The sequence below is a fragment of the Schistocerca gregaria genome, chromosome 4, assembly GCF_023897955.1.
Source record: "Schistocerca gregaria isolate iqSchGreg1 chromosome 4, iqSchGreg1.2, whole genome shotgun sequence".
Classification (NCBI taxonomy): Eukaryota; Metazoa; Arthropoda; class Insecta; order Orthoptera; family Acrididae; genus Schistocerca; species Schistocerca gregaria.
In genome coordinates, this window is record NC_064923.1 from 600167288 (window position 1) to 600184754 (window position 17467).

Genomic DNA, 17467 nt, shown 5'->3' on the forward strand with positions numbered 1-17467 from the left:
AGAAAGAAAACTGGCGTTCTACGGATCGGAGCGTGGAATGTCAGATCCCTTAATCGGGCAGGTAGGTTAGAAAATTTAAAAAGGGAAATGGATAGGTTAAAGTTAGATATAGTGGGAATTAGTGAAGTTCGGTGGCAGGAGGAACAAGACTTCTGGTCAGGTGACTACAGGGTTATAAACACAAAATCAAATAGGGGTAATGCAGGAGTAGGTTTAATAATGAATAGGAAAATAGGAATGCGGGTAAGCTACTACAAACAGCATAGTGAACGCATTATTGTGGCCAAGATAGATACGAAGCCCACACCTACTACAGTAGTACAAGTTTATATGCCAACTAGCTCTGCAGATGACGAAGAAATTGAAGAAATGTATTATGAAATAAAAGAAATTATTCAGATCGTGAAGGGAGACGAAAATTTAATAGTCATGTGTGACTGGAATTCGAGTGTAGGAAAAGGGAGAGGAGGAGACATAGTAGATGAATATGGATTGGGGCTAAGAAATGAAAGAGGAAGCCGCCTGGTAGAATTTTGCACAGAGCACAACTTAATCATAGCTAACACTTGGTTCAAGAATCATGAAAGAAGGTTGTATACATGGAAGAACCCTGGAAATACTAATCTGACCACAATCTATTGGTTATGATCTGTAGATTAAAACTGAAGAAACTGCAAAAAGGTGGGAAATTAAGGAGATGGGACCTGGATAAACTGAAAGAACCAGAGGTTGTACAGAGTTTCAGGGAGAGCATAAGGGAACAATTGACAGGAATAGGGGAAAGAAATATAGTAGAAGAAGAATGGATAGCTTTGAGGGATGAAGTGGTGAAGGCAGCAGAGGATCAAGTAGGTAAAAAGACGAGGGCTGGTAGAAATCCTTGGGTAACAGAAGAAATATTGAATTTAATTGATGAAAGGAGAAAATATAAAAATGCAGTAAATGAAGCAGGCAAAAAGGAATACAAACGGCTCAAAAATGAGATCGACAGGAAGTGCAAAATGGCTAAGCAGGGATGGATAGAGGACAAATCTAAGGATGTAAGGGCTTATCTCACTAGGGGTGAGATAGATACTGCCAACAGGAAATTTAAGAGACCTTTGGAGATAAGAGAACCACTTGTACGAACATCATGAGCTCAGATGGAAACCCAGTTCTAAGCAAAGAAGGGAAAGCAGAAAAAAATGGCTCTGAGCACTATGGGACTTAACATCTGTGGTCATCAGTCCCCTAGAACTTAGAACTACTTAAACCTAACTAACCTAAGGACATCACACACATCCATGCCCGAGGCAGGATTCGAACCTGCGACCGTAGCAGTCCCACGGTTCCGGAGTGAGCGCCTAGAACAGCGAGACCACCGCGGCCGGCGGAAAGCAGAAAGGTGGAAGGAGTATATAGAGGGTCTATACAAGGGCGATGTACTTGAGGACAATATTATGGAAATGGAAGAGGATGTAGATGAAGATGAAATGGGAGATTCGACACTGCGTGAAGAGTTTGACAGAGCACTGAGAGGCCTGAGTCGAAACAAGGCGCGTGGAGTAGACAACACTCCATTGGAACTACTGACGGCCTTGGGAGAGACAGTCATGACAAAACTCTACCATCTGGTGAGCAAGATGTATGAGACAGGCGAAATACCCTCAGACCTCAAGAAGAATATGATAATTCCAATCCCAAAGAAAGCAGGTGTTGACAGATGTGAAAATTACCGAACAATCAGTTTAATAAGCCACAGCTGCAAAATACTAACACGAATTCTTTACAGACGAATGGAAAAACTAGTAGAAGCCGACCTCGGGGAAGATCAGTTTGGATTCCGTAGAAACACTGGAACATTTGAGGCAATACTGACCTTACGACTTATCTTAGAAGAAAGATTAAGGAAAGGCAAACCTACGTTTCTAGCATTTGTAGACTTAGAGAAAGCTTTTGACAATGTTGACTGGAATATTCTCTTTCAAATTCTAAAGATGGCAGGGGTATAATACAGAGAGCGAAAGGCTATTTACAATTTGTACAGACACCAGATGGCAGTTATAAGAGTCGACGGACATGAAAGGGAACAGCTACACTCCATACAAATACTTTCAGAAATGACTTCCTGACACTTAAATCTATACTCGATGTTAACAAATTTTTCTTCTTGAGAATCGCTTTCCTTGCCATTGCCAGTCTACATTTTATATCCTCTCTTCTTCGACCATCTTCAGTTATTTTGCTCCCCGAATAGCAAAACTCCTTTACTACTCTAAGTGTCTCATTTCCTAACCTAATTCCCTCAGCAGAACCCGACTTAATTCGACTACATTCCATTATCCTTGTTTTGCTTTTGTTGATGTTCATCTTATACCCTCCTTTCAAGACACTGTCGATTCCGCTCAACTGCTCTTCCAAGTCCTTTGCTGTCTCTGACAGAATTACAATGTCATCGGCGAACCTCAAAGTTTTTATTTCTTCTCCGTGGATTTTAATACTTACTCCGAACTTTTCTTTTGTTTCCTTTACTGTTTGCTAAATATACAGATTGAATAACATCGGGGAGAGGCTACAACCCTGTCTCACTCCCTTCCCAACCACTGCTTCCCTTCCATGTCTCTCGACATATATTGAGTCTATAATAATTCTTTTTCAATAGGAGGTAAGTAGGCATTTATACTGCTTTTTAGTCGAGGTGCATCAAGTCTGCTGTGGACGGGTACGCTCTACTTCGTCGGCTTACCGTTAGCTGATGGGCTGGATTCGGTTGAACCTGGCTTTGCTATTTTCAGGAGATTCCACCTCTCACAAGGGCTTTAGGACATAAGAATGAATATAATAGTCACGAGAAGTCATACCAGAAAACAACAAAGGGGAAGTTCTAGTAGCAGGAAGGGAAGTACTATAGTCTGTTTAAAATTACTTGGCAGGTGACGTCTGTCACTTGCCGTTACAATGTTGTTCCATCGGCTGCCGGCTCCCTCTTGGTTATAGGCGACACACGCAGAGTAATGTCGGAAGTGGCCGCTACGACGTATGTCGGAAATGCGAGTTGCTCTGTTGGCAGCTGATTTTAAATGATCAACGACGAACTGCGGCAGACGACGCGTTTTGTAGCCCTGAGTGTAAAATCATGTCCTAAGCTAACAACAGCCTCAATATATTATGCTATGTATCCGGGAATACGGCGGTCAAGAATCCGCGGCAGGACTGAAAACAATGTCACTTCGTTCACGGCGATTAAAGCTAACCACTGCGAGCGAACTCAAAACAGAAAAAATTTCGCGCTTCAGCGCTAAATGTAAACCGCAATTTCTCGCTCATTGCTTACCTCTAATTATTACTACACTGGCTACACGAGCTGCCGCCTTACCAACAGCTGAGCAGTGCTCGTAGGAATTTCGTTACAGATTACAGGCGACACAGGCAGATTGCACAAGAAAAAAGAGTGATAGGAAGAAAAATAAGAGCAAATAAAAGAGTCACTACGATGACGAAAATGAAGTGGCAAAGAAAGGGAAATAAAAAATTGCATTTAAATGAATTAATGGAATAAAAATGATAATCAAAGTCTTTTGGTAATATTTAGAAAGAAAAAAATCACTGCCTTTAACAAAATTCGAACCGACCACCTTCAACACTGCAGGCTACTACACTACCCATTGCACTCTGCTACAACAGTGAAGTGAGATCTTACATGTCTGACTGTAAGTCGCCTAGCCTCAACGATTAACTGCAACCTTCAGAAATTCGGCTTCACGCAGTTTCCTGCGAAGCTTATCTAATGTAAGCCGATGTTGGTAATAATGCTAATAGTAAAGTGACGCTGAAGCGCGTATTGTGTGGAACTATCGACTAGTGTTTAGTTAGTTCTGTGTATGAAAAGTGTGTATTTCATTCGCATCGTTGTATATGTGTGTGTGTGTGTGTTTTGTCATTTGATACGAAACAAAAGTGCCAGACCAGTAATTCGGGATCCAAATACGCCAAGAAAGAATGCCGGACAAGGAATTCGAAGTGAACTGACAAATTGTTGTCGCTGTTTGGCAACGGCGAACGGCTGACGTGACGTTGATTGCTCTGGCTGGAGGGAATCAGCTCCAACGCGTAAAGTGTCAACTATCAAGCAATTTTAATCAGACTGTAGCAGCAGAAGATGAAATCGAGCCAATGGGAGTGCTTATTCTGGGACGGAAGCCAGTCAGTCTGTAACCACACCACTTAGGGCTGAAACACAGCCGTGACTTATATCTAATAGCAATACCATGGAGCTTGGAACGGTGACGGATGAAGAAATGGACCGTTAGAAAGGACTGAACCCTATCGAAATGTTCTCCAAACTAGAGATTTGGAGAGTCTCATAAGAAATCCTTGCAGAGTCTAGAGCACAGATAGATATCCTGCGGGGTACGGGAAATAGGTGGTTTTCTTTTTTTGCCTCTGATTTTCGAGGGCGAGTAATTACTTAGGCATGGCATTATTTTTCGGTGGCAGCCCTGTGTTAGACGGCTCAGGTAAAGTTAGTTGCAGAAGGCTTTTGACAGAAAGAGGACTTTCCTCTAGCTAGGGCTAAAATCACTGGCATAGTAGTTGTGAAGGAATATTTTGTCCACTTATTTAAAGCGAATATTTAAGTATTTCTAGAACCGTCGATAAAAATGTACTTAAGATTTACTTTACTGATCCTGATATAGTTAAGATTACTTTGCATAATGAAACAGATTGCGTCCCACGTCAGCTGGAGAACAGGGACGAAGACATCGGACGTTCTCACGGATGTCGCAAAGGCATGAAAAGGAACGTCACAACTTCATTACATTTCGCATTCATGTGCCCTATTACGTCCTAGATGTCATTTTAAACAAAGAACTATGAAATCAAATACAGTTGTGTTGTACTATTGTTTTATAAGACCTAATGGTGTTTCATTATTTGTAACATCCTTCTGCTTTACAGAAACAATCTATTTCTAGTTGAGTTGTCTTCCTGCCTTCCATGCTAGTAGAAACGTCCTTTGAAACCTTCTCAGGGATTATCTTGTGGCGTAACAGTTTAATTTATGGCCGACGGAACACGTGCACGCCGCCGTAATTCAATGGGAATTTGAGGGACAGCAGATCTGTACTGAATTGGAGGTTTCATCATTTCCTAGGACAACCTCTGCAGAAAATCCTTTCTTTTCAATGATTTAGGTGTTGTAGAATTTGCTCGGTACATGCACAGTGCGTTCATGGCAGAAACATTAAGTAAATTATAGAAAATAACCATAGGCCACCTACGAGTGTTTCGTGATAGACCATTTTTTTTTAATTAGCTGATCAAGTAAATCAACTCCAATCTCTGTCATTATGTGACAATTTCTGGTTTCAGTGAATCTCTTGTATCTTTATCAATGGTATCATCATGATGTAATGTAGATACCAAGAGAACAGCTTGATTAACTTCAGGTCAATGTGAAACTAGCGTACAATTCTCTTGGGAGCCAAACAAAGAAGAATAGTGAGGTCTTTGCTTATGAGGTAAAAACTCTTTGGGGATTTCATTCTTGTTTTCCCGGAGCGTTAAAACGTATGTCAGTCTCTTGTCTTCTAGTTGCTTCTTAGACAGTGCTATACTACTGAACCAGTTATTACACGTAATGTTATGGTGAGTCCCGCTGACAGGTTCCACTAATCTCATTACTACATCTGTAGGAGAATTACTATGTAAGAAAGGACCCTCTGGCTGAATGACAGCATAAGTTTCTAAGTTCAAAGTATAGGCACTTTTAGCATCTACCAAAGCAAATATCTTAATGCCGTATTTGGCGGGATTTTTTTAGGAAGATACTGTCTCAATTGGCATTGTCCTCGAAAAGAAAGTAACTGCTCGTCGACAGTCTAATACTCACTTGGAACAAAGTTTTTGAAAAATTATGAACAACAGTCTCAAAAATGTCTCTAATTGGGGCAAATTTATCAATTTCTTTTCGAAGGTTACTGTCCCTTACGTCATCAGAACGTAAACATCTCGGAAGACATTTAAATCTTTTTTCACTCTTAGTTACGTAACAGGATACTAAATCGTTGTTTCTAGAGTTTTCACAGAGCAAGCTCAGAACTTCTTAGGGTTTCTATTAGGTAGAGTATGCCGAAAAGTGCTCTTATTTCAGTCCCATCAGTGTGTCTAGCAGCTCTATGTCTCTGAAATTTGCTTTTCAAATTTCTTACATAAGTATTTGTGCAATTAACTATAATTTTGTAAACACTGATGTCTAAGAAAAGATCTAATAACTTATCTTCAAAAAGTATTCCTGATCCTTATATCTTGGGGCCATGTAGATGAATTATTATATTCTCTGAACTTCTTCTCACGTTTCTTTTAGGAAGACTTAGACCATTTTGTTTTACTGTCCTTCCCAAGATAATAGGAAATACTAGACTCGCTGTTCTTACTATCGTATTCATCTGCAGATTGCTCAGTTTCAGTATCATGACCGCTTTCCATTAGTTGATCATCATTATTTGAATCAGATTCTTCATTCACTGCATCTTCGTTGAACCACTTCATCCACACTTCAGGGTCGGAAGACACATCCACTCTTCTTTTTTTCGGATCTGACATCACTAAAATAAAAACATGTTCCTCAGTCTCAGATTATGTAAATTATAGTACATGTTAAAGACTGCATGAGGAGTCACTTTAGTTAACATAGTTATTTTATTCAGATTAATAAAAAATTTTAATATTGTACTTATAACGAATTAAGTATGAAAAATGTTAAAACAAGAAAACGCCTACCTCAAGAAGCTGTTAAGCACACAGGCGCGTGGTGGACAGTTGTACCATAACTCACTTCAACGTCCTGCTGCTCTCTGTTTAGCTGCCCAACTGACGTTAGCTGTAAACGGATCTTCAACAATGTACCCGTTTGAAAGGTACTGAGCGTGGGAATGCTGCAAATTTTGTACACAGTGGAAATAATCACAATGTAAAATAGCTGGATGACAGCTGTACCCAAAGCGACCACTCCAGGGTTAAATACGCTGGAGTCAGTGTTTCCCAGCGCCCTAATGGTCAGATTTTACGCTGCTTCCGCACGTGCGTTTTTCTTTCTTGCTAGCATTTAAGGAATGAATTATCGAACCATAAATATACTTGGGCTTGAAAGGCAAACATGAAAAAAATGAAGCAAAATCTTAAAAATTATGTCGTCCTTGAAAAATTAAATACCGTGCACTACATGTATGACCGATAAAACGCAAAATAAAATTCCAATTTCTATAACCAGAATGTTCTGGATCTTGGTAATTGTGAACAAGGAGTCACTCATGAGAACAGAAAGAGTACATGTGAATAAATTATGGGCGTTACTGATAATCTATAAAAAAAATGAAACGAAGCTGCCGATTGACTGACAATGAGTGATGAAGCTACTACACTTGTGGTTCCATTAAGATGGATATCCATAGCGAGACTTCTGTCTCGGAAATGCAGCCTTCCTAGGGAAACCTCTAACGGCTAAGGGCGTAATAAAACAGTTGCGCAACAAAACACACTAGACACAAACTTACTCTTTCAAAATTCAAATAAGGATTAACAATTGTCAGTCTGTAATGCAAAGTTGCACATTGTGCTATATTTCTTTTCATTTAGACTGATGGGGTGTTCATTTTTACTGTGTCGCTGCTGATTGGTACCAGTCGTTAGAAGTAGAAAGTCATCGTCACTGCCACCACTGACAACCTATGTAGTCTAACAGCGAGTAGCGCTCAGTGAAGCGCTGAGATACGACAGCATTCATTTAACTGATTTCATAATCACTACCGCAAATAAACGCCATATTTGAGCATGAACTTCTCTATAATGTGCTCTAACAAAATAAAAAAAAGGAAGGAAGATTAGGGTTTAACGTCCCATCGACATTACAGACGGAGCGCAAGGTCAGATTGTTTCATGGATGCGGAACAAAATCTGTGGAGCCCTTGCCAAAGACCATTGTGGCATTTTACTGGATCGTTGGAGAGAAATCACGGTAAACCTAGATCTGGATGGCCGGAAAGGGGATTTGAACCGTCGTCCTCCCGAATACGATCCTAGTGTGCTAACCTCTGCGCCACCTCGGTCGGGTCGCGAAATCCATTTGATTGATACGGAGTGGAAGTATTGTCGGCAGTGAATGAAGTTACCCCTCAATTGTTCCATAATCAACAATGAGCTGTAAGCGAGCAATGATGCATTATAAGGTGTACAAATGTAGTGGATGGAGCGAAAAACGTTCGATATTCGTCAACTACCTCATAAACGAATGAAAACCGAAAATTAAGGTGAGATAATCGAAAAATATACTACCTGCGATAAAACATAAAAGGAAGGTAAATCACTTTCAGATGTCTCCATTAAATATCTCAGCAAATGTACTGGTGGAGGAAATAGAACTAGCGTGTACCTCTGCTGGCTTCAACTGGTTTGACGAAAGGGACAGTAGTTTCCTAACTGGTATTCCAAAGTTAGAAAAATGGAGAGTGACGATTAACTAAAGTATAAGTTTTTACTGTCTCCGTGGCAACCGTATAAAAATCATAATTTCAAGAATGACGTAAGTAGCATTTAGAGAACATTTCTATTAGACTGACTGTCATGATATCCAAGTGTGGTTTCTTTAAAAACAGTTAAAAGTGTTCTTTGTAAGTTATCATGCACATTCAAGTTATCATGTTTCACTAATCTGCAAAAATGCATATGAATTCCCGATGGCATTAAGATGTGGTCGAAGAGTCAAATGATTCAGTTAATGTTACGACAAACAAAACTAAGAGTGTGTAAGAATTTGTCAATGACAGTCTTGCGAAATTAGTACAAACTAATTGCGCTAAGTTGAAATCAGTTATTTCTTGCGTAAGGTTTTGTGCGTCAAGTGACTTCTTTTTAAGACGAAAAAGAAATTCAGATTGTGTTTTCGATGATTTATTGCTTTACGATGCAGTCAGGTAATGAAATATTGAGGAAACATTTTGAAGGTGCCCCTAAAAGTGCCACCTATATTTCTCATAGACCCCAAAATAATTTATTTGAAGGATGCTCCAAAGTACTCAGCCTCCCACTTAGAAAGTGGCCCTTGTTCCTCCACTCCGTCTAATTTTTACGTTACTGCCCAATGAACAAGTGCCGTTGTCTTTCCTCGATCCTCAGAACTCGTGTCAACAAATTCTGAGTCTCGTTGCCTTAAAATCGTCGGTTAAATTCCAGTGCGGTCCCATCTTTTCGTATGTTTGTGCTCCCACGCAACTCCGAAGATCTTGTCTGAAAATCAGACCTCCGGGACACGGTTATTGTGTGGCCAGCACACTCACCGTAAGTCACTTGGAATAACATGAACGCGACTTTAGAAATGCTGAGGCAACCTGCAGTTCCTGCCGTTTCTTTTACGCTACACAAGCTATCCACACGGATCCGCAACGTTCGCTATACGCCTGTCCCTATTCTGCAAAAAAGACGTCTTGCCCCCAGATCCAGGCACCCGGCTCACAGAAGCGGCCTGAACAGGCAGGGAGAGCGGACTACCGGGGCTTAGCGGCCAGCCTGCAAGCTTGTGGTTCAACTCTCTCAAGTCCAGGTAAGGCGTAACCGTACCCCCGGAAATCTTTGGCCCTCTGGTTATCAGTAAATGCTTCACTGACATACATACATACATACATTAATCCTTGTTCCATAGTTCATGAATACGACATTTCGTAATGATGCGGAACGTGTGATTTTAACATAAGTTTTCTTTACACAAAATAATTAATTTTTTTTTAGTGACTACTTCATATTTAAGAATTCATCTATGAGTAGAAGGAATTGTCATTCAGAAATTCTTTTAATCTACTTTTAAATGTTGGTTTTCTATCTGTCAGACTTTTAATACTATTTGGCAAATGACAAATAAAATTGTGGCAGCATACTTCACCCCTTTCTGTGCTAAAGTGAGATTTAATCCAGAATAGTGGATATCATCCTTTCTTCTAGTGTCGTAGCTATGCACTTCGCTGTTATTTTGGGACAGGCTATTACTGACAAATTTCATAAGTGAATATATGTATTGCGAAGGTACTGTGGATATACCGAGTTCCTTAAATAAATGTCTGCAAGGTGATCTTGGGTGGACTCCAGCTATTATTCTGATTACACGCTTTTGTGCAATTAATACTTTCTCTCTTAATGACGAACTGCCCCAAAATATGATGCCAAATGAAAGCAGCGGAAGAAAATAGCCATAGTAGGCTAATTTACTGATATGTTTATCACCAAAATTTCCAATAACCCTAATAGCACAAGTAGCTGAACCTAATCGCTTCAGCAGATCATCGATGTGTTTCTTCCAATTCTATTTCTCATGAATGGACACACCCAGAAATTTTGAGTACTCTACCTTAGGAACAGACTTCCGTTCATAATCTATATTTATCAATGATGTTATGCCATTTACTGTGCAGAATTGTATAAACTGTGTTTCCTCAAAATTTAGTGAGAGATCGAAACTGCGCCACGTGCATACCTAATGTACAAATTAACAAAAATTATTTAATTAGAGGGATGTTATAACCTCTTAAACCATCATCAGTGTCCCGTTTGCATATGAAAACTAATCATTACTAAAGTAAGAAAAAAACTTTGCCGATCCCTTGTTTGAATAATTATTAAATGCAATTAAAACTGTACGTAGGACTGGATACGGCCTGACTCATTTCATAACAAACAGAAGCAATTACTGCTGCTTTAAGTAATATTCGTGATTTTAAATTTGAGGAACTTTGGCTTAGAAGGGAGCAAGCTGTTGTTGATTTTGATCTTGACGAACCCAACCTTCCGCTTCGACACACAGCACAAAAAGTTTCGATCAAGGTCAAGAACAGGGTACATCAAATTCTAAGTACTTCAAGAATTTTTCAGAAAATCGTATTCCGACTTTTTCAACCAGTTGATTGCGTCACTCAAGAGTAGAATCGACACTGATTCTGGAAAATCTTCTAAATTACTGGAAAAATGTACTCTTGGACATCTTTCAGGCGTCTATAAACTTGTAAACTTTTACAAAAATTATGTTGATGGAGAGAGATTGATAAGCAGTAGAGACATGTTTTCTTGTAACTTCTGAAGAGACGAAATGAAAAGGAAAAGAAATTGAGGAAAGTTATGGAGTTCTTAACAAATATAAATGCACAAGAAGATTAAATCCAGAGTTTGTGCACTTTGTTCGCTTGCTTATCACAATTTCTGGACCATCCTGTTCTAATGAATGAAGTTTTTCTTTGCTTATGTTCACTGACAATGATGTTGCAAGATGTTTCGCTATTTTGCACATTTACTCGGATATTACCAACAAACGAGATTCAGATGATTTGTTAATAGTTGTTTAGCGGGACACAAAGCACATCATAGTTTTTACATTATGCATTTGACTTTTTGTACTGCATAATGATACTGCATTAATAAAATAAATAGTAAAAATCATTCTGAATTATATTTACAAGAGAATGATTCCTATTTGATAACTATTCACCCACACAAAACATGAACTGCCAGGCTTGATATACTGTAGTTCAAAATGACTAAATAGATCTTTCTTCACAAGTTTTGGAGATTTCACTTTTCCAACAAAGCTTCCCATTTGTAGAGCTAAATGTCCTTCAATACTGGGCATTTCCGAGGGTGGGCTTTATGCATTCGATCAGAACACACTCAACTTCTATTCGGTAATCATTCGAAAACCCGTGAACAAACTACATTTTACAAACAGCAGTCTAATTTTACAGACGAATGTATTTTATAGGCAATTTGAGCCTGCAATAATACCGCGTTTAGAAGTTAGATATCTGATTAGAGTCCCTTGAGCCCAAATCAAATGACAGAAACAATGGTCTTAAGTAGCCTACTTTTGTGTGTTAAGTTGACAAATAAAAGGTATGAAATTTGAAAAAAAAAAAAGAAGAAGACTACACGTACCAACAATCCGCAAACTTTGATGGCTAGGGTATATACGGAAGTTGAGGAGTGAACAAATCAACAATTTTTCACTGTGACAAACTGGCCATAGCAAAGCATCTGGCGGCCAGTATATGAACTAACAAATTTATTCATACCGAGGCCCACGCAAGAGACGACTGCAGCGCGTATGCAACAGCACTTGACAATTCAGGTGTTGCGAGTCGCAGCAGCCGTCTCTGGCGGGGAGCGAGTAACTATTTCAGATGAGATTGACAATTCTTAACTGTGCGTTTAAATGCATGCAAGCACTCGGTAGCACATGACAAAATTAAGGTCTTTAGTGGGTTTCTTTCCATTGCTATAACGTATTGGTTTCTGTGGGCCCTCCATGGAGCCGAGCGTTAGTGAAGTATGGTGGTCATGTCACTAGTGTGACGTCACAAGTTCGTTGCGGGCCTCGTGTTTGTCGTGGACTCCGATCCATACTAAGGACACTGCTACCAATTGGAAAATCATAGTTGTAACACACTTTGTACAAGGGATGCTCTCCATCGCAACCCCCTCAGATTTAGTGGCAGGAGGGCCCAGGGGACAGCCCGTCAAAACCTGAACACAGATGAAGCACGAAAATAAAAAGATGTACTAAACGGTAAAAAAAAATCAAAACAATTTTTTCTCCAGTGTTCTCTGTATTCAAGTTTATGTCTGTGTCCTGGTGTAACGTCTGTTTGCAACAGCAGGGTGTAAGGCAGGGACATATAAAGACAATTGATTCTGCAGCACAACTACTCTATTAGCAGCCGAAAGGAAGTGGTTTTTGAATGGGAACCGCAAACATTTCATGAAAAGGCGACAAGTCAACCAAATTCTCCACAGGGAAACACGTTTGGTGTGCCACACACGCCATTAGTGGCAGTACTTGTGTGATATGGTAGGAATCTCATACGAACACACCTAATTTGTATGTCTGGCAAGTGAATGAGAAATGCCTCCTTGGCTGATTTAGATGTTCATATGAATGTGAATTTGATCACACCCAAGGAAATGATGAAAACATGATACTTTGTCACATAACCTGCAACAAATGGACGCAACAGTTTCACAGTCACACAGTTTCTCTGTGCTCTGTCAAAACATATGTTTTTAACGTTTTTGAAGCTGCATTCCAGTATGGAAATTCTGACTCTTGAATTCCTTGGTTGTAACATATGGGTAGTTCACACCTGTTCATTTGTTGTTTTTATTTCTGTGAGACGTCTATGTGGTATCTCACCTGCCGTTGCTATTCATCACATGTACTTGCGATGGTACCACATGACTCATATTCTGTAACCAAAGTATAGTGTGACAAGTGCCAAGACTGCAGAAAGAAAACAAACATTTCAATGACCAGACGGACAGTTCATATTGTGAAAAAAAGAAAAGAAAATAAAGGGCGTGAGGGAGTTTTGAACTAAGGCTCGTCCAGTTTACGGTCTTAAGCCATAACTACTTAATCACAGCGCCACAATATCGCACTTGTTAAGCTTAGACCGTCACTCTTTTTATTTTGCTTTTTTTTTACAGTTCACTACGGTTTCTCCTGTTTTCATGTCTGATCTGTGTTCATGTTTTGACAGTCTATCCATTGGGCCATCTCATCACTAATCTGAGGGGGGCGCGATGGGAAGTTTCCCGTGTTAGTGACTGTTGCCTCTGACAACAGACCAAAGCTTTTTTTCCTTTTTGGTTTGAAGATAACCCTGAGGGCTCAAGTAGCCTAGTTTACAGTATAGCCCGTTTGTTTAGGTCAAATCTTACTACTCTATTTTTAATCACTTCTACTGGTCCAACAGCCTGCAATTGACGTGAAGTTCTGCATAAATACCTATGTAATCCCGGTGACAACACTGTTACCTGATCTAATGATCACACAGACAGTAACGACACTGATAATCCTTAATAAAAACTGATGAATATGTGGGGTTTCTGTTGGTTTGTAACCCAAGGAAACACACTCATTTCTGTAAGACTCGGTGTATTTCACCACAGATATGCACATTACAAAAAGTTATACAGCAAGATGGCGTGGGCCATTAGACTATAGAATCAAAGAACTTGTGATGGCGAAATATGTCGTTCGTAACCTGGAGATCTGTGTACAGTTTTGATAACCGCACCGACCACAGGGTTTTGTCCATCTGCTCGCTGACCAGGAGGCATAGCCAGCGCCAAAGGTGGGACGGTGTGTGGTTGCCTTCCTCATATAGTATTTGCAGAATAACCTCTTGTGGGGAACGTGGATCAGGTATGTGTTCCTGTGCAGTTGAGTCATGATGCACAGGAATTTTGAGTTGTCATTGGTGATGCGGTACATTTCAAACAAGTTGTCCACCAGTGCAAACCACGTTGCTGGGTTGTCCTCAGATAGCAGGGGCACAGTCGGTAAGCAACCTGGTAGTGGCGACAAAGGTGCAGCTAGTCCTGTATCTGAGTCTCTTGTATTGCTCATATGATGTGGATGCTGGATTGGCACAGTCGTCATAGATGGCACTGCGTATGGTGTGAGCAAGGAGTCTTTTAGAGCAGATGAGAACTGCATAAAAGCACTAGGAAATAATGCTGTATAACTATGCGTATGTATAACTATGTATAACAATGCAAAGTTTGTGGTGCAGAAGTCTGACATGGAAGATATGCCCGGCGCCATTTGAAAAGCGAGTGGGTGAAGAGCTGAAGCCGAAACCCCCTGCAAGGTTACTTGTGGTGGCGGTGGTTGGAAGATGGCTGGCACTGAGCACTATGGGACTTAACATCTGAGGTCATCAGTCCCCTAGAGCTTAGAACTACTTAAACCTATCTAACCTAAGGACATCACACACATCCATGCCTGAGGCAGGATTCGAACCTGCGACCGTAGCGGTCACGTGGTTCCAGGCAGAAGTGCCTAGAACCGTTCGGCCACACCGGCCGGCGGGTTGGAAGAGTGGACGTTTGCGGAGCAGCACAGCAAAATGTTCCAATCGGGCTGTCAACATGACGAGCCAGGGCTTATTTGGAGGGGCAGAAACCACAGTTAGTATCACTATGCGGAACATTGTTCACGTCAGGTGGGGGCCTGTAAAGTGCACTGGGGGGCCGATCGGTCATTGGGGCGAAAATGGCCTGGAAATGTTCATGATACACACTGGGCATTGTCCACTTTGTAAACCAATGAAACAGTAATGCACTCGTCTGCTGCAGGAGCATGATCAGTACATGTGGTCTGTCCTAGAAAAGGCAAGGTTGCAAGGTTGCACACGGCACTGTCGTAATGGTCGCCTGGGCAGCTGGTGTGTAATACACAGTCTGTGCATGAAATGCAGAATCCATATCAGCATGATGAAATGCAGGGACTTTGGTCTCCTCGTTATCATTTTCGAAATGCACATGTTGATGCACTCTCGCTGGAGAGGCAAAGCTTGAGTCTGCAGTCATATATTACACTGGTGAGTGGCAAAAGTGTTGAGGCGACTAAACTGCAGTAAACATGTTGTAGAATCCAGGTGGTGGTGTAGCGACGAAATGTCCCGTTGCAGGGGACCTTCCATATCCATGTGCTGTGTGGCAGGATGCATGGCCAAGTGGAACAAATGAAGGCGCAAACAAATCCGGTGCAGTAGATGTGAAAATACTTGCACTATGTGGAAATGGTGCACAAATTCTTACTCGGGGGTCACCACTGTGGGATTTCTGTTGAATTGTACTCCAAGGAATCAGACTGATTTCTGTCAGACTCGGTATATATTTCATCACACACATCCACATTACAAGTCGTAGAGTGAAATGAACAAGCAAGATGGCATGAGCCATTAAGTTACAGAGTCAAAGAACTTGTGATGGTGGAGATACGTCATTTGTATTTGTCGACGCCACAAATAGTTACATATTTGGTGATGTTCAAGGAAATACGCGTTAATGTAACTTATTCATAGACAACATGCTTGGACAAGAAACAACTGACTGACTGAGCAAAGAGTAATTACTACAAGTGTTATTAAGAAAAACACATGAAACAAACAAACACCTTACACAACAAATAACAACAAGACAAAGAAAAATAATTAACTCTCAACACTTTCTGAGATAAATGATGTAAAGTTTGTGACAGCTTATTAAATAATTTGTACCCCATGAATTCATAACTGTTAACTGATTTTGACATGCTGTGGTTTGGAGTATGAACACATCGATTGCTTCTTCTGTTGTAACAATGTAAGTTTTCCCTGCATTTTGCTTCTGGTTACTCCTTTTTTGCAGAAATTGAAATATACAGAGGGGTCCAGGAAAATTTAGACACTCTTTGATAGTTAATATCTGTGGAACAAAATGACATATCATTGCAATTTTGTGCACTAGCGTAGTCCATTGTTTTCTCAACAGATCTTGGTGTGAGTTTTCCAGCAGATGAAAGTGCACCAATGAACAAAGTAATATTGTCATTTGAGCAGTGCAAGGCCATACTGATGATCAAAAAACATGATGGAGGTGCAATGGCATGATGTGCACAGAATCCAGTCACCAACACACAACAATTTATCATACAGTATTTTGGATAAATTTGAAGCTAATGGTACTGTTCAGGGAGTGCGTAAGGAAATGTCTTGTGGACCCAAAACATCAACAAATCCAGCTTTCAGTGCTGCTGTGTTGCAACATGATACTAGGTCACCTGAAAAATCTATGAAGCAGTGAGCACATAAAAGTGGGGTAAGCCGATCAAGAATATGACAAATTCTGAAGGCTGCAAAGGGGAAAGTTTACATTTGAAGATTGCAAGGATGATCCATATCAAAGGATGGAGTACTGCGAGTTGTTTGAAAGCATGCTTGGTGAGAATGAATGATTTGCTGGGACTGTTATCTCATCTGATGAGCCACAATCCAAACTGAATGGTACTGTAAACTGTCACAACTCCATGTTTTGGGCTCCTGAAAATCCTCATATATATTAATCCACTGGTTGTTAATGTGTAGTGTGGTCTGTCACTGCATGGTTTATTTGGCTCTGTCTGCTTTGAAGTTACTGTTAGTGGTGAGGTGTATCCTCATATGCTGCAGACATTGATTTTATCTGGTCTCCAAGAGGTGTTTGGAAATGAAAGATTTTATCTACAACAAGCATCACTACCTCAGAGATCTCAGAGCCTTCTTGGATGAAAATCTACCTGGACAATGGATAGGTCAAAGAGTACCCACTACAGTCTCCAGACCTTACACCTCTTGACTCCTACTTATGGGGACATTGAAAAATGAAGTTTATTGGCAGAAGACAGTGACACTGAGCAAGCTATGAGAAAACATTAAGGCTTCCTATGCAGCTATCACATTGGCAATGCTGATTGCTGCAGTTCAATCAACAGTTCAACTGCATTGATGTTTGCTGCTGATCGGGGTCTCTTTGCACATATAAAGTAACCTTCCTCTCATGCAAGAATTGTAATGGTGAGTCATTTTGTTCCATTAATTTTGACTATCAAAGAGTGTCTACATTTTTCTGGGGCCCTCTGTGTATGTGT

At 40.4% G+C, this 17467-nt stretch overlaps 1 protein-coding gene across 1 annotated transcript in view; it reads left to right on the forward strand.

Moving 5' to 3' along the window:
- Nucleotides 1-17467, forward strand: part of LOC126365834 (aldehyde dehydrogenase 1A1-like) — a 109366-nt gene that overhangs the window by 17735 nt on the left and 74164 nt on the right. The window lies entirely within an intron of this gene.